At 41.0% G+C, this 27,062-nt stretch overlaps 1 protein-coding gene across 3 annotated transcripts in view; it reads right to left on the bottom strand.

Annotated features, from left to right (window-relative positions):
- LOC311261987 (tetratricopeptide repeat protein 28-like) overlaps positions 1-27,062 on the bottom strand; it is a 199,026-nt gene that overhangs the window by 135,334 nt on the left and 36,630 nt on the right. Inside the window, exon 1 of one of the 3 annotated variants that reach the window (XM_084361066.1) lies at positions 5,297-5,539. The exons of the other annotated variants lie outside the window; for them this stretch is intronic. The gene's annotated coding sequence lies outside the window, so the exon portion shown is untranslated. Of the gene's footprint in view, positions 1-5,296; positions 5,540-27,062 lie in introns of those variants that run through there. 3 annotated transcript variants of the gene reach the window in all.

A 27,062-nucleotide genomic window follows, 5' to 3' on the forward strand; every position in this document is an offset into this window, starting at 1 on the left:
GGTCCTGTCCACAGGGAGCAGAGCGGTTCATCTCAAGAGGAGACAGAGTGAAGGCAAAACACTCACTCACTCACACCAGGATGAATCAGTCAGGTCAGTGTTCAGCTGGAGGCAACCACTACTCACTATGCAGTTTAATAAACAGTTCAAAGACTGTGATGATTTGGTCCTGAATGAGAATAGCTGTTTTCTAGAGGATGTCTAGATGTTTTTTTCAGATTTCTTTCTTCAGTGCCCTTAATTTAGCATCTGCTGGTCAGCAGGGTGCACTCTCAGGGTCCATTTGTGACCATTGTGCATGTTGTTTTGTGTGCGTGTGTTGTTTTCATTTGTGTATCTGAACTCACATATACTCGCATGGAGAGTGATAGTCTGCCTTATAGGACCATTTGAGTGGTTTTACGAGAAGAAAGCCTTTAAGAAGTCAGTTGATATGGTATAAAAATGGACAAAGACTATTATCATTGTGTCCCCAGTGTAGGTACAGGTATTCATTTTTACTTTTAGACTTAGTGAATTTATTGTTTTCAGGTATTTAAAAGAATATTTTCAGTTTTAAGTTGCAGCAAAAATACCTGGTTAGGTTTAGGAAAAGATCATGGTTTGGATAAAAAAAAAAAAAAAAAGTCAAAGTTCACTTTTGATTTCACTCTGTACACATGATGACAAAAAATAATCTCACAAATTACAAGTGAGGATGCACCAGATGCGAGTCGTCAAAAACATATATCAGGCACACAACACTCTGTGTGATACAGGACGTAAGGTGTCATTCCCAGGCGAAATTCCGAAAAAAGTTTTTAGGGAGTCCCATCACATCAGACTCAACAACAATAGGACCATCTAGAACTACTGTTCTCAAACTATGGCACCTGTACGCAGAGGAATCCCAGATATTTATATGCATATATATTTCTTTGCTTCATGAAATACGTTTAAATACATACAGTCAATACTGTCAAAATACTGTGGAATTTCTACATAGTCATGATCATGCACGTCGATAATGTGCTATGAGCTTAACTCGAACTGTGATGTAAGATAGTAAGCTGAGGTAAAACTGAAGGGTTCAAAAACACTACAAACATGGCTCCAAATGGGAACTATCAGGAAGAGAAATGCAGAGCAGATGACAAACCAACCAACGAAACAACAAACAAGATGAATAATAGTACATGTGTACATGTGTAATTTAAAAATCAGAACACTTTAATGAACAAATAACTACATGAATAAAATGGATGTCTAATTTGAGTAATAACAAAGCATAAATATCTACTATGTTAAATTAGTTTCAAACTATCACGCCATTTCATGATTTTCTGTTTACACTTAATTAGTAGGCACTTTATTCAGTTACCAATATCATCTGTGTTTATTCTGCTTCACTGCGTCTGACAAGAATTGTATGTTTCCAAGTCCAATCTGTCTTTCTGTCTTTTTGTAAGTAAGCACATTTTTAAAAAACTACCAAACAAATTTTAGTGAGATTTGGTGGAAAGTTTGACCACAGGCCAGGAAATGTAACCTGACGTGCCAGATGGTTTGCTTCACAAAACCATCTGGAGAGGAGCCACTAGAAACTGTTAGCAAAACGGCAGGCACTTTCAAAAAATACTTGGCAAGTGATTAAAAGAACCATCTGTCTATTACCATCTATCACGGGCTAACTTCAACCAATGAGATCAAGAGAAGAAGAGCACTATGACCACTGGAGCCAATTGATAAATTAAACTCTTACCAAAGTCAGTCGGGAGGTAGCTAAAACATGTTTTCCATCTAGAAAAAGCCATCAGTGCTGTTCTGTGCTCTTCTTTCAATGAAAATATACTTTCCACTTATGATATTACTGATGCTACAGCAGCATCTACGCTCTTGAACAGCCGCCAATGTTATTTTCAAACAAACAGTCTCCACTCTCGCTGGTCGTCACACAGAAACCATGCATCATTGGAAGCTGGTTGGTTCAACGCCTGTGTATTCGGCCACAAGCGCATACCTTGAAGCCTGGCTGGATGGATCTCACAAATCCAGCTGCCTTGCAAGATAAAAGGAAATGCTGAATAGCCACCATCTTGGCAATGACCAAAAACACACACTCTGTAGCACTTACATTGTCTTGCAAAGCAGTTTTTAGCTTTGACCAGCAGCTCTAAAGGTCCCTCTGTCAGTCAGATGGTCAGTTGTAAAATATTATCCCCATCTTTTGACTGCCACAGTTTTTGCCCTGGCAAGCTGGAATATAGCATGGAGGTCAAGTGTATGTGTGTGTGTGTGTCTGAAGATGTGTGTTCATGTTCTTGTCAAGTTTTTAAAGGCCTATCACAAAAAGGCACATAACTTACAAATGGATTCAAAGACTTGCACAAGATTTTGTGGAAGGGATTCAAACAACTTGTGAATCATCATACTCACATAGGGTCATCTGCTAGATCACTTCTACGCCAATTCACACAGACATGATCTCTTACTGGAGCAAGAAGAACCTTACTTCTCTGACCACAATGAACTATATATTTATGAGAAAAAATAAAAAATACAAATCAATTTATGATGCATCCTGAAGTTTATAAAAACATGCGATAAGGATTGTAATATTTTATTACAGCTACAACCAGAGAGTCCCCCTCTGTTGGCTGATCTGTTTATTGGTCCAGGAAGCTTTGTTCACCCTACAGCAACCACAACTTTCTATCTTCTCTCTATCTCTATCTAGTTTGCCATGTTGGTCAGGTGTGAAGTTATGTGCATGTGAATGCATGCACGTATGCATGGTGGCAGCTATTTGCAGTTGTTTCACAATGCCTACAAATGTCATTCAGTTTTTACCAGATTTGCTGTAACGTATTTGAAATAAAAAACAAAACAAGTTTAATGGCACACAATACATATATATAACAATATTAAAAAACAAAAAAGAAATCTAAAGATTTTTGCTCTGATACAAGTCCAACTAGAGAGGGGCAATTACAAGACAAACTGCCAAGTCTCATGTGTGTGAGTCGGAGCTAATTAGCGATTTGTGGGTTGATAATATAAAGATTGCTTACATTTGCATGAAAGAACTCAATGCACACAGTGCACATGCATTTCTTCTGAGGCCCCTGGAGTGTAAATGTTTTCATTGTGTCCTAATGCACCCAAAAGCTCATCGTTAGTCCCACAGAGAAAACATAAACACTCTTATCTGCATTCTGTAAACTGTGTGATAATGAAAACGCGATTGAAAGCTCTTTTCTTTTGAGACAGTGTTTAATCAATGATTCTTCACACAGCATGATAAAGACATATGATTATGATCTATTTATTCTCTTTAAGTCCCATCCACTAATTTTCTTGTCTTCCCTTTTCTTCTCCCAATTAAACTAATGAAGAATGGCTTGTTTTTCCCCTGGAGTCGCTCAACAGTAGATTTGTGTGATGACATTATGCAAAGAAAAGGACCTTTGCTTTAGAGTTGTGTTTAATAATTCAGTGGTCTTGGACATGGATGAAACAGGCTCCAGCATATTGTTTAAATCAGGCCAGCAGTTAAATCGGCGCTGGGGTTTGACGTCTGTGGCAGGATCAATAATAACAGTGTTGCCACATACTCCTCCGACACATGAGACAGAGATCCTGTGTGGTCCTCCTCGGTAAATATATACTAAACATAGAGACGGAGCAGGACAATGAATTCAAATGTGTTTGTGTCTATCTGCTTCCACGAATCCAAATACACACACACACGCACATAAAAACACACAAAACCGTGCTGTGGTCAGACCCACCCATCCCTAGTCCCTCATTTAGAAAACCCCAAAACCAAACTCATGCCTCTCTTTTTCAATTACCTTTCTTCCCACCATCGTCACCATGCCAAATCTATCTGAATTCTCCCACAGTCTCTTTTTTATTTTTTCCTTTTCTCTCTCGTATCAAATGTATCCATGTGTCACCATCACAAACACACCCACACACACATGCACACACTCAGTCACACACCACAATCTGGTAATCATAATAAGCACATTAAAGCATTAAAGCTACAATTTATGAGTGATGATCTCTTGAACAGACTACAATTAATAGCAAATAACTGCACAAATATTTAACTACTTCTCAGATCGTCTGTAGCTCCTCGTTTGGTTACTGTGGTTGTTAAAATGCAGATTTATAGGAGCTGAGAGTGGCTGAGCCAAAGCCAGAGCAGATACTGTGGCTTTCTCTTCAACAAAACAGTTTTTCTTCAATGATTGGGCTATAATACCTTAATACTCACAGCTTATTATGCCAATGACAGCTCTTCCTGCCCTTACTAATCTAACCCTATGGGAGCGCATCAAATGTGAATTAACCCTTCAGAAGTGTGGATGCACAAAAGGATTCGGTAATGACTCCATCCCTCTGCAGAGTGAGAAAGGAAAAGTCAATGAACACAAAGTTGAAGTACTGAGTACAGTAAGTACTGTAGCAGCTGCTCCATCGGGTACAGTAGTTCCTGGTAACTGTTGTGAAGGGATTAGGCCAGTCTACTCCTTAAATCAGTCTGACTTCAGATCAAAGGGGTTAAAGCAGGATTAGGATTAATCTGCCTTGGTAGAACAGGTGTTAATCCCTTAAATTAGCCATGTAGCACAGGCAGGCCTCTCTTTCATCTCAACACCTGACTTACTGCTTGGAATACAGAGAGCCCGGTTACAGGAAAGTAGCGCTGTTGTTACCCCAGCAGAATTAGTTGTCCTCCCTCACCCTGACCGCTCTGATAACGGGCCCTGCTCTAATGTATCAGCAAGATGACTTCATTTGCATGCAGCCAGTGTTTTTAGAGCGGCTGAGTCAAACAGCTGTGCTCTCTGCCTCCTTTGAAAGCAGGGTTACGCAAAGCATACTTTATGATTTGCGATACTAACGGGGTGGCTTATAGGATATCCTCGGGCAAGGTGCATCGAATACTTCAGCAGAAATAAAACAGGCCTGTGCTACTGATAGGCATCGTGTAGAGGCTCAGAAGCTGATGTAGCAGAAGATGGGAGTCATAGGGGGTTTGACTGCACTCCAAGGACAGCAACACTCCAGTCCTTTCCTATCAAACTCTTCAACACATGCTGCCTCTAACCCCCACCAGTTTCCTCCCCTGCTGTCAAACCTCCTTGTCATCGGTTTGACTTTTCCACTCCAATCATCTTCACCCCACTCCAGCTCTGCCTCCTGTCAGCTGAGAGTCCGCTATGAAACTTGTGTTTAGAGTGCTGGGACAAAAACTCAACAGCTGTGATAAACTGACTAAATCAAAGCACAAACTCTGTCAGTTCACCTGTCTGGATGCTAAAGACAGCTAATTAGCATTTGGAGGGTAGTTGCAGTGGTGGTGGTGGTGAAGCTGCTTCCCACAGAGCTCCTGTCTGCTGCCACAGTCACCAGTTTGGCCAGTGGGTTTGCCCCAGTCCGAACCTCCAGTCCCAGGCTAGACCACGCCATCTGGCCGGCCTGGTAACAGCCGGCCCCTCTCCCCTGCTGGCCCACTGAAGACAGGAAGACAACCCGACGAAGGTCAGGCCACTCTAGGATGGGCCGGAAGAGAGAGAAAGAGATAGAGTTGTGGATGTACTGAGGAGGGACGAAGAGTGACAGATAAACTAATGGATGAGAGAGAAAGTAAAGAGAGGGACTGTGAGAGACAGAAAGGACACTGCTTCCTTTAAGCTGCCACCCTCAGCGTGACTCAATGACTGATGAATCCTTCTGTCTTTGCCTCCACGGTGTACGTGTGTGTGTGTGTGTGTGTGTTTGTGTGTGTGTGTGTGTGTGTGTGTGTGTGTGTGTGTGTGTGTGTGTGTGTGTGTGTGCGCGCGTGTGTGTGTGTGTGTGTGTGTGTGTGTGTGTGTGTGTGTGTGTGTGTGTGTGTGTGTGTGCGTGCGTGTGTGTGTGTAAGGGAGTGTTCTGTGTGTGAGCATGTGTGCACGCATGACTACAATCCCGCTTTTCTCAAACACATCATGACAGCTCACAGCCGGAACGAAAGCTTCATTTACCCACAATTCAGCAGTAATTCGCAGATCCCCAGCAGGACTTCCAGTATGGATGACCATTTGGAAGGTCATTAGAAATGCGGTTAAAAAAGCACACAGGAGACGTTTCTTGTTCGGGCTTAAGTGTGAACAGAGAAGTCATTACATTTACATTACTATGACACAGTGAAGAGTATGAATGTGCTTAATCTTGGAACATCCTCGATATATGAATCACATCACCCGCTGAGTTTGTTCCACCGCAGTGTGATATAATTCTCCACGTTCTGAAACCCACTTCCTTTGCTTATTCGTGCAATGTTGGAGAGCATGAAGCACGCAGAAATAGATTCATTTGGTGCTGGTTGAGAAGTTAAGACATGGTTTCTTAATGTGTTAAATACTGCACAAAAACAGTACTGTCTGGCTTTAAAAATTGCATTACACAGTCTTAATATTCTGTTCTTTGTCTGGCATTTTTGTGCTCTACAAATCAAAGATCTCATAATAAAGAATAATTTTAAAAATGTAATGTGTTTACCCCCACTTTTATATTAATGCACAAAATGTTTCCATTACACTTTGATCAAGGCTAAAAGATTTGCATGTAATACTCACAAAAACACTACACTGCAGAAATCAAATTTAGCCTTGATCCAAGATTAAATATTTATAATAAAAACAATGAACGGTTATTCCTAAAAACTGTAAAAGAGCATCTGTAGTCACAAAAGTTCTGCTTTACTTTTTTAAAGTGCCACTTAACTACTCCTACAGATCTTACAAAAGAGGTCATCTTAACACTCTTGTTGGTCAACAGGAAATAAATGAAAAATATCAGTGAATTTACAAAAATCTGTGGCCTGACTGTTAAAATCTTGCTGGTAGTCTCGGGCTCTGGGATTTTTATAAATAGCCATTGTGATTAAATTAGCACAGATAAACTGCCAAATTGTACGGTTACAAGTTTTTAATAGTCGTAGCAAGTACCCAAAAGTCATACTTCAGCAAAAGTAACAATATTGTGTTAAAATATGTGGTAACAGTTAAAGGTCCAGTGTGTGGGATTGAGGATGATCTTTTTTTAGAAACTGGGGGTCTAACAGTAAACAGGGCTCACTGTTCGTTATAATTTTCAGTACGAGGGGATCCCAAATGGATGAGGCTAGGTTTGTTTTCATTTATTTCCAACTGACAGTTAAGATATTAGAAATGTTTAAAGTTGTATTTAAAAAGACAATAAAAAAGTGCAAAGGTTAGCAAATAAATAAGACTAAGAAATTGCACTAAAAGACAATGACAAAAGCAAGCAAATAAATAGTTGCAGATTATAAAGAGGTTATGTATTCAAATTCTTGTAAAGCCATGTGGATCAGAACGTATTCAGACATATTTGTCATATGACTGCATGCACCAAACGTTGACATCCATACCAAGTCGTACACTGTTACACTCATAGTAAAAACATCATACATCATGATAATCATGTTTTCATTTGTGTATTGTCACCTGACAGTAAGAATCTGTCTTTGTTTTTTTGCTACCTAAAAATAAGCCTCATATCTACAGAGGGAGCGGGTCCTCTTCCACTGAATCCGCCATATTGCACCAGCATGTTTCTACAGTAGCCCAAAACAGACAAACCACACTTGCACTAGAGAGGGACTTCGTAGTAGAGGGTGAGGCGAGGTGTGTTCAGTGGGTTGTAATCTGCAAACTCACCGCTAGATGCCACAAAATCCTACACACTGGACTTTTAAAGTAAACCACATGAATAGTACTTGAGTTAAGATCTTAAAATAACTGATATTAAATATACTGTGTTAGAGATAAACCAACATGTTTCTTTTCTTGGCCAATACTGACTGTTAGTAATCAAGGAGACCGATAACCAATATTTGAAGCCGATATACATCTTCAGTAGAAAATAAAAATCGAGCATCAAAATTTAGAATAACCAGTGATGGAATGTAACTAACAATGTACAATTTTGAGGGACTTACAGTAAGGTTTCTTGAATATTTCCATTTTATACTGCCACTACACTACAATAATTTGACTTTTAACTCCAGTTACTAGTTACTAGTTTTTTCTGATTGTCAGAATTAGTGGGGGTTTTTTTAATCTGAGCTTTTTGGCTCAGAAGTTATAAAATAACAAAGTTCACTAAAAGTACAATATTTGCCTCCAAAATGTAGTGGAGTGGAAGTATGAAGTAGTAGAAAATACTATTAAATACCAGTAAAGTACAAATACCTCAGAGTTGTCCTTAAGTTAATTGAGTAAGTGTTCTTTGTTACATTCAGCCACTGCCTTCCAGTGTCTTCTTCACTGACATGTTGACCTTCACAGGTCTGACAGCTGAGGAAGAATACTTACCTGATACACTCACCTGATATTGTCTGAATAAATGCAAATTTAAGCGCCTGTGCAGCTCAGAGAAGCAAACATCAGCAATTTTCAGAGTAGGTTAGTCTCTCTCTGACCCTCATTCTTTCTCCACTCTCAGTCTCTCCATCTCTGTCTCAGTCTCCTTCCCCCTCCCTGGGCCAGCCAGGACTTCTCTGTCCTTCATCCTCATTCTATTTCATGCCTCGTCCTTCTCTTGCTCGGTCCTCATCCATCACCACCCGCACCCTGCGCTGCACCAACCCCCTCCCCTTCCAGTATCCAGCCTGGCCAGATACAGATACAGCCTTCAGTGGGCCCTCAGTGCTGACACAGTCCTCTGTGACTCATCACTTCATCGGACTCCATTTGGCATTCATCACATCACAACATCTCTCTATCACCATCCGACTGAGACACATCAGGAAAACAGTTACTCCAATCAACCATATTTTATTTCATAACTATGTCATGCCCCTGTGTCAGAGCACTTAATAAGAATTTGTGGCAACTCATAACTAAAGGCTTTATTAAGATGAATGCAGTGGTACTTAATGTGACAATGGCTTATTTGCTGGATTTATTATGAGCTGAATTGAATCACTTCACAGGACATGGAGTTGAATCATGATCAAGTGCTGCTCACAAGTCACAGAATGAAACGATGACCATAAACATCTCAGCTGGTGTTCAAAATGAAAACTGCTTTGAAAAAACACAAAAGGCTACGTTAATGGTTCAGTATGTTTGAAAGAAACCAGGTCATATGACGTGTTGTCCGGCCACGTTTCAAGACAAAAATGCCTGTTTTGAATGGCCACACTTGTCCCCTCATTAAACCGCCACCCTGATCTCTTTTTAAGAAGTCTGTGGCTTTTGCATTTCTTCTTCTGTGGTCCTGATGCAATGAACCATACTAATAGGGATTAGGGCATGCACTTTCAGTCTCTATTCAGAGGCATGAGAAGATTTTAGACCCTGTTAGACGATCCAACAGTTTGTTGGAAGCATACCGAGGCTCATAGAAATGCTACTGGTTCCAGTGAATACAGTCCAGGAGCTCTGGTTTCAGTAATACATCAATGAGTTTAAAGACCTATCAGTACCAAAACACTGCACTGTGGTTTATAATAGAATTAGGAAGAATTGAACAGGACTGCAAAGATGTCAGAAGGACAGCTTTATCTCAATCATGATGATTGCAATTAGGGTTGGGCCGACGAACAATGATGACAGCCATCGACTACTAATCCCTGACCATCGTAACATTGTGATTTAAAAGGCTCCCCACCAGAGAGAACAGTTAAGATGCATGTCCCCTCAGAGTTGCCATAGGGCAAGAGTTGCTGTTTGTGATATGAGGGGAGAGGAAAAGAAAAGAAGTATGTTGCTGCTCAGTGCACTAACATTACATCTCCATGTCCCGTTTATTATTTTCTTAGTAAACCACCTCAGTTAGGCGAACCCAAGACACTCGGTTAAATCTGTGGCAGCAGTGTTTTTTGTCCCACGGGCGGCTGTTTCTTTCAGTCATGCCGTTTTTAAACACAGTTTTCTTAGCTTAGCTTGCTACCTTACAACAATACTGAGGGGACACACTGCCTCAAATTCATAAACAACGATGTCATCGTCCATCACGAAATTTCACCGTAGACATCGTCATATGCCAATTCAGCAGACATTGCCCAACCCTAATCACAATGTAAAATTGTGATGTAATTGATGTGACACAACATATAAACATCAGCTGTTGCCATCATTGAAGGTCATTTTATGCAGCTCGTTCTCACTCCCAACATGTCAAATACAGCAGCCTGGTCAGTGGCCTGTCTAGCATCACTTCTTGAAGCACCTCACTAGTGCAGTATAAAGAATAAGGATGGTTGGAGTGGTCATTCACAGTACTTTCCAGAGACTTTCCATTTATGACCAAGAGACAAGAATGACTAGTTTTTATTTATGTAACATAACTAAAATAACATACCTAAATGACATAACTTACTTACGTTACATGAGTAACGTCACATGTTACTTGTGTTATTTATGTTACATGACTGAATGTAGTTATTTTTATCCAAAGTATGATCTTTTCCTAAACCCAACCAAGTTGTTGTGGAGCTTCACCCTAACAGAGTAGTTTTTGTGTCAAAAACTAATCAAACCGCAACCATTTGACAACATTAGTAACAATCCAAAAGTCATAAGATGTCAATAATAATAATAATATATGAACTGTTTGTCAGCAAGCAACATTTTATTTTAAAGGCCTTAAAGGATGTATAGCCGACTTGACCACGGAGCCTTTATTTTGAAAGTCTAACCAGATGTTGTATATTATGTATTATTGCTAAATTCTGACTGTATGTAAGCTTATCAGAAACGACCCTACTTCTCACTTGAGTCATTACAGTACCTCAGTAAACAATTTCCCATTGAGTTTGGTATCTCAATCCCTAGTTTCAAGTCTTCTTCAATAAAGCATGATGTTCTTTTTGTACATTATGGTCCCATTTAGAGTACAATAGACGATAAAGCAGTGTATGTGTCTACCTTGTGATTGAAAAGTCCCTCCCACAGCGTGTCTTCAGGTTCCTACTCAGTTCCAATCAGTATAACCTTCCCAGCTCCTGCCTATCATCCAAATATGGTCATTTCTGCCAACAATAAACAAAATGGCGAAGGCCATAATGACAAATTTCAATAATACAGTCCACATACCAGCGTGTGACGTCATGATGGGTTTACACCTGATCTAAACACATTCTTTCTCTGCGAACAGACTGTTGCTTTTAAAGAACTGTGTTGTAGCTGAGCATCTTTTGAACTTTGATCATCACATTTAGTTTGGGGCAGATCTTTAGTTCACAGGTGCCAGAAAACATGAAGACTAGCAGATCAGGTTCCAGGGCAACCAAAAGCCTAGTGGATCCCATCTACTCCCCTTCCCTGTAAACAGGCCTCGCCTAAGGACCGTTTGATGTGGTTGGAGAAAAAGACCAAGGGATGATGTAATGCTGGTGAAAGCTGAGTTTGAGAATTGCGGAGTTTCCACGTCGCATCCCAACTGAAGCTTCCCACACCCCAGCACCTCTCAGATGGGCTGGGCATCCCTCAAAACTCCCCCTGAGGAGCACAACAGATGTGTGGATGCTCTGTGTGCATCAATCATCTATTGTCTTTCATCACACTCACTGCACACAGTGTGTGGTCCGTGCAGAGATAAGCAAGATGGCGTAACGCACAAGAGCAAACAACTATAATCCTATATTTTGTAAACTATACGTGTACCATATTTAGCTAGAACACAGCTAGAACACAAAACATAAAACAAATTACAAGAACATTCAAGAAAGTTTCATGTGTGTGTTTTCCTGACATTACAATACATAAATAATGAATAAAACAGAAACAATTAGTAAGATCAGAAGAGCTACCTCCCTGGGTACCAGTGTAGATTTGATAATGTATGGGAAGCTATAGTTCAGCATCAGTATCTGAGCATCTTTGATCAATTAAACTGCTAAGTTAAAACCACCGACTGTACATCAGAGTGTAAATTACTCTCTAGGCAACACATCCCACACCGACTCAAAAAACACATGTTAAGTAGACTGCATTAAGAGAGGATTATGTGTTCATTAACACTGACACAAATTTTATTAACGCGTAGGGATGAAATCAAAGGTATGATAACTGGTGTCAGAGCCTGAACTGAGAAGTGCGATGTTCATTTCCACCTTCCACTTATGGAGAGTGCTCAACAACAGGCTGAGCAGAAGTGGTGCTTGAGGCGTGATTACTACAGTAAATGGCATCTCAACAAGAAGTGGATTTAGGGATAAAAAAGTGGATTTTCTCATCAACTGTATTCACCATTCAGGCATTTCTGTTATGTTGGCTTTATCAGAAACCCTCTGAACCAGAGAGAAATGTGAGGCAGAGGGGGGGGGGCCAAGCTGATGCTTTCACACCAACACTCAAACTGAGTGTCACACGGTGATATCTGAGAATGCAAATTTGCATTACACTTCTCAAATCTGACATGCGAGTCCTGGCTGTAAAAGCTTTCAGCGTGAAATGTTTGGTCTTCATCAGTCAGTACCGATTATTACTGAGGCATAAAGGGCTGCTTCTGAGCATGAAAGTTGTGACTGCTTGGATGACTCTGTGGGAACAGTCTGGTCAAAGTGGACATGACTTTACCGATGTGAAGGGCTGAAGGTGAGGAAGAAATCTGTGTGACTATTCTTAGCTGTCGAAACGAGGAAATACTGTCAGGACCTCAGGGTAAATGGTTAATGTATTCAGGTGAGTTCACACTTTTGGACATTCAGTGAACACTCTGTTTGAGTATGCCAGTGTGCTCACCAGTCAATACCCATGTGTATGTCTCAGGAAAGAGAGCAGTGATGTGATGATGCTATTATCCCCTAAAGTTTGGTTTCAATGCTCCAGAGGTAGAGATGCATCGGGGGCTTCTTGCTATGCAGATCCACACAGTTCTCCAAAGAGGATAACTGGCTTTGCAGCACTATCAGCCCATCCAGATGGTATACAGGGTAGCTTTGACAGTCCAGAACAAGCTCTCCAGCTGCTCTGCCACCCCCAAATCTCCCTGACCTAAATCTGCTTCTCTCAAGCAGAGTGAGAGCTGAAGAGTGGACACCTTCAAATTTCACATTTTACACAGTGTAATTAATTCTCTCCCTCTCTGGCCGAGCTTGAATCCAGAACAGCATTAAACAATCAGAAATGGTCCAATGCTGGGTTACAACATGACACATAAATGATGAACTGACTTATTTAATGTAAATGTAATTGATCCTCCCCTACTAGATACAAGCCAGTAGCATGACAGCATGTTACCTACAGAATTATGTCAATATTGGTTAATGTGTCATTCTACTCTAGCTGTCTGGGGTGCGTTTGTCATGTTCCTCAGATGTAGTTGTGAGATTCCCTGTTTTATGTTGAAAGCCTCGCCTTTTATGTCATGTTTTACTTTCCAGATCCTGTCTTTGTCTTTTTCCTATCCTTTTCTTTGTTTCTCTGTTCCATTAATTAATAATTCCTGTGTATGTAAGCCTGTGTCTGTCACTTGTGTGTTTCTTTGTCAGTTCATCTGTATTTGTCCTCAGATCAGTCCTGTGTCCCCTCCGTCTCCTGTGTTCCTGTGCCTGCTACTTGGTCCTCATGTGTCCTCTGTGTCCTTGCTTTGTTCTCTGTGGCTTCCAGTTTGTATTTTTTTTCCTTGAACTTTCCTTTATCTGCCTATTGTTGCTTCCATTTTGGATATTCGACTTTGGATTTTGAACTTGAGACATCAGCTTATCATTAAAGCTAACTTTTTGTTCTTTTTTACCTTCCTGCCGCTGGGTCCCTTTTTGATAAACTCTTAACAGCATTGCTAACAACTTTGATAATACTACTGATATCATCCAGCTCATAAAAACACAGCTTCAGGGTTCTAGAGCATCATAAATGTCTTCTTTATTATTGTCAAACATCTGGCAGACTAAACACACTGCACCAGAGCTACCCTCTACAAGAGCGGAAAAGGCAAAATATATAAAATAATAAACTAGAAATTAACGACAATGTTGAAAAACACTCCATCTTGCAATCATAGAGAAAGTGAGAAAATTCCTGGATCCGTCCCTTTATCTGGATCCATACTAAAGGTTAATAGGGTCTATTCTGGGCCGAGACCTATCCTCCTTCTAAGTTTTGTGGAAATCCACACAGTGTTTTTGTGAAATCCTGCAAAAAACACAACAAATGGACACAGGCTAAAACATAACCTCCTTGAGGGAGGCAATAATTATTAGTAATTAGCATGAATTAGCAAATTCTACGCGCACACATTTTTGTGTTCCTCATGACATGTCCTAAGCTAATTAACAGGTTAAGTGTCAGTTTTCTCAGTGCAATTCAACATCTCTCTGTCCACAGTCGGTGTCCATTCATCACAGTTATTTTTCATTACATTTGATGTTGTTCGCTTGATTTTTTAAAAGAAACAAAAGACACAAAACATCCTTTCAAGGACACCATATTAACCTACGTTAGCCATTAAGTCCACCGTCTTCAATGGGTGAAATTCTTGGTGAAATTAAATTCTTCAAACTGGGATCCTGGCGTAAGTTTGTGCTCAGGGGGCAGCATTTTAAATCTGAGTTGGGATGAATGTAGATACAAATGATAATGTACCGAGGCTTCAAAATACTACAAATGGCCCAGTCAGGGAGAACGCAGAGCAAACGTGTCAAGATATATTAGAAGCCTCCATCTTAGCAGCACTGCCATCTGACAAACACATGCCTGGCATGGAGCCCAGAGGAGAAGGAAAGACAACAGATGCCATCCAAAGTACACCATTCCTCCTCTGTGAGCCTGGCTAGGATACATAAAAAACAAGGGCATCCCAAGAGAACAAACCGTGCTTCACCTAAAAAGCCAAGGTGTAACCAAAGCTCTGCATACACAGGCCCAGACACTTACTGTACACAAGGCATCATCACAAACATGTACAGGAAGATTTGGTATTTTCAGCCACCTGTTTCCTCGCCTACAGAGCCAAAAGGAGGTTTCTGAGAGCATTATTAGGGGAGACTACAAGCGAACTTCAAAGCTGCATATGAGCACAGTTTGGTGGGTGGGGATTGTGTAAATTGAACCGTATGTTGTTTTTAGGGCACTACACAAAGTTCAAAAGGTAAAAACATACTCATGGTTGTACTTCTCAGCATGATTTACAGGTTTAGTGTGTGTTTGACTAACTCAGCAGACAAGAGGCCAATCAAAGAGAGATGCATGAGACTGGAAACAGTCCCACTGAGAGAGACATGATACGCTGCCTTGATTGTTATTCTGCACACGTAATTAAATGGCTCTTTATATGTGGTTTAATTTTTTCCATTCAATATTTTCTGCTGTATTTTCTGGGATGCCAGCTTCAGCACCTCCACCGGAAAATAGGCATTTTCCAAGTATAAAACACAAACGTCATTTTGGCTGCTGAAAATCATTTCAACACTCACCCCCCACTGAAATGTGGAGTACTTTCAAATTGGAAATAGGTGAGAAACAGAACAGCTTCATTCAGCTGCTGCAATCCTGTCCAAATTAAGAGAAGTGGTGATGTGCAATTACAACCCAAATAGCCAGTTCAATAGCCACAATCGCACGATCCAGGCTGTCACTGCTCAGAAGATGCTTGCTTATCGAGGTCCACATCTGCAAAGACTGGAAAGATGACACACGGAGGGTAATTTTTAAAAGCCCCGTGGGCTGACATAAGGCAGTTAACACACAAAGGGGGGATAAAAACCACCGTTGGAGAAATTCTATTGATGTGTTTGACAGTGGCATCTGGGCTAATATTGATCAGCTATTGACTGCAGGCCGCTTCCCACCCTTTCTTCCAAAGCTGCTCAAAGCAATGATTATAATTGCGTGCACACAGAGGAGAACAATACAAGACACACTGACAACTCAGAGGGATGAGTTCTCAAGAAACACATAGATTGCAATTACAAACATTGATTATCAAGCTACAGCACATATATCTGCAGGAGTGTATTAAGAGGAAAGTCTACAGCAGTGAAAGCAGCAGCAGCTCTCTCACCACTGGATCAGCATCTTTAAGGGTTCACATCAACTTACCCATCTACAAAACCTTCTCAAGACAGATGGAGATACAGTAGGCACACTATATTGCAAATAAAGTGCTTTCTCAGTGGATGGTTGAAAGCACACACACAGTGCCTCCTGCTGGGTAGCCGCTGAAAACCCTCCCTGGTGTGCCAGCCTCACAGAACAGAGAGAAAGACAGAGTTACCCTGGGACAAGCATGCCTTTCACTTTACGATTCATCTATCTCTTCTGCAAGTTAATACTGTGAACCAAGAAGAAAATATGATGTAGCAGCAGGCACTGCCCCACATATCTCTCGCTCCGTCTCACTCAATCTTGTCCTCGTCCTCTCCATCAGGACCCTCACATACAGGAGCTTTTACACTTTGCTGTCGATGCACTCACTGCTCACCTCTCAGGCGCAAGGTTTTTCAACAGGAGACCGAAGCTCACCAAATGGCGCGTGAAATAAAATAGTGACACACGCCCCAATGAAACCTAATAAGACATCACATTACAGAGATGAGAAACTATATCATTACCATGGCAACAGTGAGGCGCACAGCCAGAGGGCTGGCTGGGTGACAGGAAAGAAAGGGTGGAGGAGAAAAGGATGGAGAAAGGAGAACAGGATACAGAAGATTTGTAAAGAAATATGTATGAATGAAGAAATAATAGAATTGGCAGAGTCTACTCCCTGCTGAGTGATAGGTGTGTGAAAGACAGCTTTAGCAGCTAGTCTCTTCTGTCACACTGAAAACACTCCAGCTCACTGTTTCTCCTTGACATCATCAATGCTAACCACTAATTAGTGCAGAGCATAATTCCACCATAAACCATCCTCAAGCAAGCTCTTGATGAGTGGCAGGATTAATTGGCGGGCTAAGCTCAGATGACCCCCTCAATGGACCGAAAGCTAGGACTTTATATGTGAGCAAATGTCAGAGAGAAAAGTGACGGATCCTTTACATCTTATCTGTGTTTAAGTAATTGGACCGTGTTCATGAGGCACTGAAACATTAAAAACCCCATCTGTGCTCCCACATTTGCTTCATTCATTATCTTATTCAAATGTGTCAAGAACAGTCTTTAAAAGAGAGCTCTGAGCAGGATTCTGGTGTGCTGAAACTGCAGTAATGTGGTGTAATTTTGTGCACGCTGCCCGTGAAGAAACGCCGACTGAGCTGTATGAAATCCCAGCCTTTCAGTGGCAGCTGCAAGCAGTCTGGGGGAGCGAGGGGGCTGCGAGTGCGGACGGCGTAATTTTGAGCATCTGGAGCAGCAGGCAGTGCTACGCCGCCTACGACCCACCAGATCAGAGTGGCACTGCCAACACAGAAGCCACTACCCTGTTTATTTCTAAGCCAGCTGGTAAAGGAACAGGAGGCTATGTAAGGTAGCCAAGTCATTCACAAACTGAACAATAAGTGGAAAAGGGGAGGAAGGTGAGACTCGGTGTGAAATGAACAAGTGAAAGAGAGGGAGACACGCTGAGGTCCTTCCATCCAGTTACAGGAAGCCCAAAACAATGCAAGTTTGTGGCTAGGGAGGAAATGAAACAGTGTATGCAGAGTACAGTATACTGAAACCGGGCAGACGAGAAGAGAAGTGGAAGTTTAAATAATTTATCATTGTAATACAGTCTAATGTGTCTAATCAAAATGCTGTCGCACTAGACTTTCTGCAGGGCAAAGAGGCCAATACATTACATCAGTGACCAATAAAATCACAAGTTGGATAATAAAAAATCCAGAGCACAGTTATTTAATTCATTGATATCTTAAATAATTAAGCAGACTTTCTGGTGCTACATCGCCCTGGGGCGGCAGCACGACGGGGCAGCAGCACATGACACTTTGGCCTCCACGAAAGAGATGCAAAGCGCCAGCATTTAAAGCTGTTAACACAACAGACGGATGGATACGGAGGCGATGGCAGGCGCGAGAAGAGTCTGCCTCCACGTGCATTGCATTACCCCACGTCAACAGTCTCTCAGGCGAAAACAAATATGAGGCGCATGCAAATGAAGCAAGACGCTCAAAAGGACCTGAGGTATAGGCGGCACGCTGTTTGGTGCAAAAGAGTTTAATATGTATGCAAAAGAAATGTTTACTGTGCAGATAATGACTTTTAGATGAGGTCACGATGTGTTACTGTGAAATGCATTATTGGCAGAGTAATGAAATTCAATTAAGAATATGAATGCCACAAATGTAGAGAGTGAAAGCAATTTCTACATATAACTTGACCTATATTCAACTCCTGTGAAGATGCGCCAGGCCGGTGAACGATGTCATTGTCCATTCACCGATGCCTGACAGTCATCGACTACTTAGCCCTTTACCATCGTTGCATCATGATTTAAAATCCCCAAGGCTGCCAAACGGCTGGTCCCAGTTTGAGGCACACTATTTCCAGCCATTTTTGTGGTGACTGAAACCGATTATTTCACAGGAAGTCGCGCTATCTTCATCTGATATCATGGCGACCAAAGCAGGTTTTGTAGGCCAAACCATGATTTTTTTTCCTAACCCTTACCAAGTGGTTTTTGTGCATTAACCAAAGCACAGTGTTGTGACAAATAGAAAAATCAAACTAAACAAAGTTGTAACTTAAAGAAATGTTTAGTTTGAACTTATCTGTGGTTTTGCACAAACATACTTAGCTATCATTTATCTGGTGATTGGGTTGGAGAGAAAATAAAAATCAAAATTGTTGTTGCTCAATGAATTCATGTTAGGTTATGTGGTGCTGAGATGGAGACCCTTTTAAGGTATGTTGGATATTCGCAAGGCAGAGATCTGGGAGTTGATCTGACACCCTTCGCTAATGCCAGAAAACCCAGCTCAGGTTTTCTCAGCTGGGTGAGACAGTTGGTGGTTGCTGTCAGAGCCACAGAGGGAACAGCAGTGACTACAGTGTTGTGTTCAAGAGAAAATTCTGCCTTATGGAAACTCCGGGGGGCTTCGTTAGCTCAAATTCAAAAACACATAATAACACCCCCAACAACGACGTCATCATCCATTGCAATGTTTCACTGTGGAGATCATCATATACCAATTGGGTAGACATTGCCCAAAACTATTGAGATCATCGATGAAATACTTTAGAGTTAGAATACATAATGAATTTCTGAAATAAATATTTCATTTGTTTTAACAGAAATTCAGTTATGTGTAAATGTTGCATGTGCACACTACAGAGTGGTACAGCAGTGCTATTCTGTTTATTTCATAAAGCAAAATTCCCTTATTCTTTAAATACCACGTCTGACAGAATCAATCAAAAGCCATGTACTAAAATGACGCAGTGTGTTCAGCGTAACACTGGGAAAAACTGTCCACATAATCTTTTCTCCACATATGCTGGAGAGCGTAAACTGATTGCTGAAACCATTCTGACGTTGCATCATCAAGTGAGTAAAATTGTCCGTGGTGATATGAACCACAGAGAGTTATTCTCTAACTGTACAGTTCTTTCACTGAGTCTAAATTACAATCCATGTTTGCATCAGCTTTTTGATCATCCTTCTCAGTATGTTGCCATCTCCTTGTGCATGATTCTGCTTCCAGCAAAGAGGGCAGCAGCTTACAAGATGCCATTGTAAAAGCTCCGAGAACATCCCGTCAAAAAAAAAAAAAATCATAAACGGTTTAGCATCTTTGAAGTGATTGTGACTTGTGTGTTGGAGTTTTTTTAAGATGCATCATTTAATCTCAGCCCTTACAAAACAAAGAGAATCATCATTGCTGGTGATAAAAATCAGCATCTATCCATCTAACCAGGCGTATTTCACCAGTTTTAAACAAGCAGTTTTGCAAGTTGCATGTGTAACATTTGACTCAAAAAATCCTAAATGTGTACAGAACATTTACCATATACAGCTACAAATAGACTGAGATTACGATTTATGTGATTATTTTTCTGTTGTCTTGGTTTTTGTTACGACTTCTTACTCAGTATCTTCTGTTTTTCAGGGTTCATTTGCGTGTGCTGGAGCACATTTTCATTTCTGAGACAAGCTCAGGTCTTTATGCAAGTTAAGATGTTAAGTAATTCAGAATAACATTAATTTCAGTTGGAACGCTGCAATGGAATTAAAATTGCACAGAGTTAATAACTGAGTTAATCACACGATACAGTGGTGACCATGTTAGCAGGCTTCAAGCACCACTTATTTTAAGTGGACGTACAAATGAATTTCACTGTGCTCTTTTCTAGCACTTCGGGAACTCTACTGTTGATGATTACAGGGACAATGTTTGAACATGTTTCTCCTGAAGCTGTTAGCAATTATGTTATGTAGCTTAGACCAAGTCCTTTCAATGCATTTTTAACAGAACTTTTATAAAATAAGAGGTTGTGCAACACAATGTCTGCCATGCAAACACTTAAAGTATTTATGAGGTAAAAACGAGTTTGAATGTTTTTGCTTTTAGGCAAAGTAACATCTTTAAGATGTCAAGTCTGAAGATAGTCTCAAAGCAGTCAGGTCGAAATCAATTCTCAAGACTTATTTTTGTGACATAAGTCTGATTTAAAGACGCTTTGTGTTTTCTTGTAAATAAAGTTTCTGTTTACTCTCAAAGCTAATTTTTGGAAGTTTGAAGGATGTTTACTTGGCATCAGACTTCTTCCTCATCAGCCATCGTTGACACATTGGTGCATCTCTTGGTGCGTTACCACCACCTGTAGATGATGTGAATAATGTGAAACCACTGCTAGGAACATGTATCGTGTCACCTGCGCACTTGCACAAACAAAACAGGGACCCATACATGAAACAGTTTGGTGTAAGCATACGTGTGTGAGCACTACCAAGAGGCCTGCATGCAATAGACTCAAGAGTACTTAAAAATGAGATGCAATCCACTACAGGGAATCTACATCTGCATCACTCAGAAAAGCAAGAACCAAGTACACATAATGCATTAGAGCTCGTACACATACACTCGCACACACATACACTCGCGCGCGCACACACACACACACACACACACACACACACACACACACACACACACACACACACACACACACAGAGTAAGGAAACAGCCGTGCAACTGAGAATTTTAAGTTAGGGAATCTAAATGGGTTTCCAGAAAAAAGGTCCTGCACTCCATCTATAATTCATGGGCTTGGTTATTTACTTTTGCTGGGGTGCTAACACCAGTTCATCGTTCCTACAGAAATGGCTAAGGCTCCTTCTTCTCTCTCTTTAAAGGAAAGACAAAAAGCATGGCCGCGGTGCTAGCTGAATAAGAATAAGACATGACCATTTCCAAGACAAAATACCATATTTAATCAGGATCACTGAAACACTCGTTCTTCTACCCAGACTCAAGCTACTCGCCTGCTCTCACCCTGGGGCCAAGCCACGCTTTACATTGACAAGCTCTTTTCTGATATATGTACTATGAAATTATGAGGTCCCTATGCCATAATACGATACATGATGCTGCTGCTCAGAAGACATATGATGTGTCTTGCAGTGAAGTGTAGTGACAGAAGAGAGATGTGACACAGACAGAAGCCGCCGCAGTATATTGAAAAGGCAGGTAGGAGAGCGAGTAGTGTGGGGGTGAGTCATTTCTCCAGCAGGCAGAGATGGAGCAGGAAAATCTTTTTTTAAACACTTGACTGGAGCCGAGTGTGGTTTGCCATGTTTAAGGGTCATCGCAACCAGACCCCTCCTCTGTACTGGTGTCATCACTCTCCATTTCACATCGCCTGTCATTCTGGCATGCTGTGACTCAGTGTTTGAACAACATGGAGGCTCATGATCCGACTGGTTGAACATGATGTTCTCCTGCATGACCGAATATACAGAAAGTCAGAGAGCTTAATGTGTGAGTAATGTCCACATGCACCTACATTTATTTGTGTACTCAGGACATTGTATTATGGAGTCAGTGGACTCTTTTTCCATGCTGACATGAGATTCCTGCCGGTCGTGTCAAGAACAAGGCATTTATATTATTGGTCTCCACCTATTGGTGAAATGTCAAAGAGACGCATTTATGCAGTGCAAAGCAATGTAATTTTTGTTGACAATCTACGTCTCAACATTTACAAAGACCATCTCATCAAATCCAAATGCAAAAGGCATCTATTCAAATGGATTTTTATATTTGAAAGAACAGCTTACTTTATCCTGTCCTGAAGGTGACTAACAAAATGCCTCAATCTAAAGAGCCTGCCTCCATTTTGAAGTCAATAATCAAAGTTGGCGACTAAGACTACTACATCCACTGTCAATGACCATTAGGCTATTGTGGACAACATATGACAATGTTATGCAAACTGAAATGAAATTGGCCATTTGATGTCCCTGCATCTAATGAGAGCGGAGCATCGATCTCAGCATTTCATGCATGTTTAATGTGGACATTGGACATAATGTTTCTGTTTGGGGTACTTTAAAGGACAGGCAGTGGTGTTAAAGCTCCTACTTTGCCAGTCAGTATTTGGTCCAACCCTCATCTGTGGTTACTAGCTTTGGGAATAGGGTAAGGCGATTATTTCAATTTTAATATTGTACAACGTTGTTACTCAAAATTGCAGATAAGCAATCAGTTCACCAGGGGGTTGCAGGAGTTGTGTTCCACAGCCTACTGTATTTGCACGCTATGTAAAGGTGTATCACTGAAGGACATGCAGATTTTCAATAATCATGAGCGCAGCTCAGCATCTGACAGAGCTTTGAAATAATCAAACCTTTAAGCTTTCCATGAACATTACATTTCAAGTTACCTGAATAAACAATTAGAAAAAAAAAGTTTGAATATTTTATTGAAATATCTTAAAAATTATCAAGTCCTTGAAAAATCTCAGCCCAAAAACAGTGGATATTTTTGACGAGAGAATATGGCGTTTCAACATTTGTAAGCATGACATCCCTTGATATTTTTAAAAAGACCTTGTGACATCTCTTGCCATGTTTGAAGAGAACAAAGCAGGTCTTTTAAGCCAAAACATGATCCTTTCCTCATCTTGAGTTTTTTGTGCCTAAGCCTAACCAGATCATAAGCGCCGGGTTGTCACAACACAAAATGGAAAATTGTACCTAAAGGATTCAAAATAGTTTCAAAATATCCGTTGTTTTATAGAAATGTACATTGCAAACATTTATTCTGGAATTTGGGTTGCAAATCTAAAATTTAAAAGAGAGAAGAAAATTTATGGAGAACAGAGCAAAGTTTTGTTGAGCAGGCATTTGGTGAACTGGAGATGCGGGTATGAGATCCATGGAAAAGAGACAAACTGTAATTACGGATTTAAAATTCACTAGTCACTCATGCTGATTAACGTGGCTCAGCAGGAGGACATGCCTCTCAACCATCTCTAAATGCACAGTAGGGTGCCGATTCTAGAGATTATTTTTATAACATTTTAGATCTGATAGTAAGTGAGCTCAAATCGCCTTAATATCACTGTAGGGAAAATGAATAGTCCATCATCCCTTCAATCATTGATACACAATCCGATTGCCAATCCTCACAAGCCTATTTGGGTAGTGACTGAAAGAATGAGATCGAAGAGAAAAGCAAGACAAGATTTCTACAGGGTGGCTTGTCTTACCAAATATAACAGAATTGGAAGCTCAAGATTTTGGGGGTCCGTCCAATTGGCAGCTGCCCGTTTTCCTAGAGAGAAGTCAGCTGAGGTGATATGGGCACCAAATGAAACTGCCTTTTGGCTGCCTCACTTTGGAGGTGTTCCCGACATGGCTGACTAGAAGAAGATCCCAGACTAGCTCCTGGACGTGCTGATTTCTGGATTTTCCCCGAAACTAAATGGAGGAAGTTGTTTGCAGAAAAGAACATGCGGGTCTCTGTGCTGCCCCTTTGCCACATCGACCATATCCAGGACAAGTTATCGGAAAATGGATGGATTGTAGTGAAATATATATGTTTTTTGCAAGTGGGCTGGAGAAGAGCCATCCAGTGCAAGAAACAGCCAGGAGTGACTGGTCATTCTTTGACTCCCTTTAATGGAATGGGCAGTGAATGGGACTTCTGTCACACAACACAACTCTAATCTAATCCTCCTCTCCCATGTGCTCCTACATCAACCTGCAAAGATTCTACCTACCAGACTGTCGGCTGTAGACATACTTCTGTCTGCCTTCTAAATGAATGCATAAGAAAAAAGAAAACTAATCAGACCTGAGGTATGTTAAATGATTATACACATTAATGGGTAGCAAAATCACTTAACAACACTGTATTAATACACAATCAAGAAGTGAATGACTGTGAAGAAACAGCAGACAGGTTGTATTCACAGTAATGCACTGTACGTGCCTATGACCTAATGTGCCTTAACTACCATTCCTCCACTGTGAGGAACTTCATTATGACTGGAAACAATTAGTGGGAGCAACGTATGTAATGGGCTCTCAGCTTCCAACAGCACAGTCAATAGCCTGGAAATGGAAACTCTGCTCTAATCACTAATGAGAAAATTGTGGAGGGGCAAAAGGGAGGGAGAGAGTCACAGGGGAGTGGGGATAAGACGAAAAAAGCAGCTAGACACCAGTGCAGTGAGCTGTGTGATAAAGGTAGTGTAATGTTAGACTTTGAAATAAGAACTAAATCTCACTTTCATCATCACAACATAGATCCAAATCATAATCTGATTCACTGCTTATCAAAAAGGTAATCATCTGACTTATTACTCTTCATCTGATCATGATCTCTCCATGAATAACTGATGCATTTACTGCGCTGCTTTGTAATTGACCCAAGCCTGGGGAAGGGTGTGACGGAAATCACACTGGCAATCAGCACGATAATGGATTAAGCCTATATCCATAACAGGGACCAGCTCCTAGCAGGGAAAATGAGCAGACAAAAACACAAGAGGGAGTGCTTCATAAAGCCCACTCGGCACCTGAGGTAGAGACTACAAAAGCTGCAGCTCATGTGTGCAGTTCACAGGAATTCCTCTGTGCTTCTGCTTTAATGATAGCCTAAACTCTATTTCCCTCCCACCCATCTCAACAGAAATCAATGTTAAGGAAACACTCCAGTTTCCACCGAGCAATAGCAATTTCTACCCAGACAGCTACACAGCAAAGAGGTGTTTTATGGTGGTAATGCCGTTGCACCACCGGCTATGATTGGATATTTAATAAGCAGGCCTGGGAAATAGCCCTGTGCTCTTTTGGGCTCCCTATACCTTTTCTCAACGACGGGGTTTATAAAACCAGAAGCCTGCACACACCAGTAAATTAAACTCTCTGCTTGTGGGACACAAGCTGAAAAAACAGCTTCTTTTGAAATCAATGCAATCATTAAGCATTTTTATGGGCTCAATACATTTTTATTTGCTGTGAAATGCTATGAAAATAAATGGCGGAGCTCTGGTCTGGTTCATTTGCACGGTGCTTGGAGAGATGTGTTATTCGTATTGGTCTGACTCCCCTATACCTTCACATCCTGTTTCCCTAGCAATACTGTTGTGAATTATTGATGTTACCACCATGTCTCCCTCCCTCCCCCGGTCCCTTACACACCAGCCCCTCCGCATGGATCTCCAAGCTTGACTGAGTCTCCTAAGAACAGGCTGCACACAGTCCCAGTGACAATATCCAATAAAGCAGAGCAGGGGGAGGGGCAAGATGCACCCTGACATTTAAATCAATTGCTTTCTTACAACAACTCTATGATTTTTAATCCATCTTTATTACCACCTTCACAAAGCCTAAAGCAACATACCAGTTTTATCACAGTAGAGAGAAACAGAAAACTAAATGAATGTCTCAATATCTGTTGTGGTACTTCAGCCCAGATGGCGAAAATGCTGTCTTAATATTGATATAGCTTATTGCCGTAATGCTCCTTGTGTTGAAATTCAAACGGGGAGATCTAGCTCTGGGTGTCAGTTGTTTGTTAATGTTTCATCCCGAGATCTCTATCTGCAAACAGTGTGTTTAATAGTGTGTGCAAAAGAAAAGGCACAGATGTGTTTGAATTCCCAAGGTCTCTGAATGCATGTTTTATCACTCTGCCTCAGAGAGGTTGTAGGGGCGGGGGGGGGTCCTGCCACCCTGAGTAGAAAATGACGGTAGCTGCTGCTGCTACTGCTGCTTCTTCGTGCAGTGGAGAGAAAACCTACAGCAGAAACATAACAATTGCATGATTTATGTCATGCATGTGCTGCAGTTACAATTGTATGAGGTTTATAATGCAAAAATACTTTGCTTGTCTCTCATTAGGTCACCATTTTACCTGAAATCTATCCAAATGGAATCTAATGTCTGTATTTGACTCCTGTTGTTTCACCGTGGATTACTCCACTAATCCCATCAGATCAAACAACATAAACTGGTCTGATCTTTCATGTTTAGAAAGATTCACACAGAGCGGTAAGACTTCTATGTCTACATTTATGTTTATAACAGGGTCAAATAACCGAGTTTGGAATAAATGGGTATACTGTAAATGCATATACAGAACAAATAGAGCTCCTGCTAGGACGTCTTACTGCACTCTTTTTCTATTATGGTTGGTCAATGTCTACTCCATTTGTGTATGATGATGTTTGCATTGAAACACAGTGATGGAGGATAACATCATTGTTTGGGGGAAGGGCTTAGTGTGGGTTTTTGAATTTGAGGTAGCATGTCCCCTCAGAGGGGCTCACTAGCTCACCACTGTAGTTATCAATGTTTCTCACTGTGGCTCTGACCGCAACCGCTGACCCAGCAGAGAAAACTCTGTCACCAGAGAAGAAGGTCAGATCAATTCTCACATCCCTGCCTGGTGAGCGTCCGACAAATATTCCCTTGCAGAGTTTAAATGGGTCTCTAGTTTTTGTACTTCATGTCCGTAACTTAGCTGTGTTCAGCCTCAAGAGGGCAAAACAAATTTAGCCCGCTAGCTATAGAGAGGAAGTTAAGCTAAGACTAGAACGGCCCGCAGCAGAGCGCATACCCCAAGACCCAACAGTCCCCTATAATTCAATCAAGCCTAATCCAATTTCTAACGCGATAGCCCTTTATCACTCTAAATCTTAAACATCCCATAACTGCTTCACCACAAT

This window comes from Pagrus pagrus (assembly GCF_965226575.1).
Source record: "Pagrus pagrus genome assembly, chromosome: 8".
Classification (NCBI taxonomy): Eukaryota; Metazoa; Chordata; class Actinopteri; order Spariformes; family Sparidae; genus Pagrus; species Pagrus pagrus.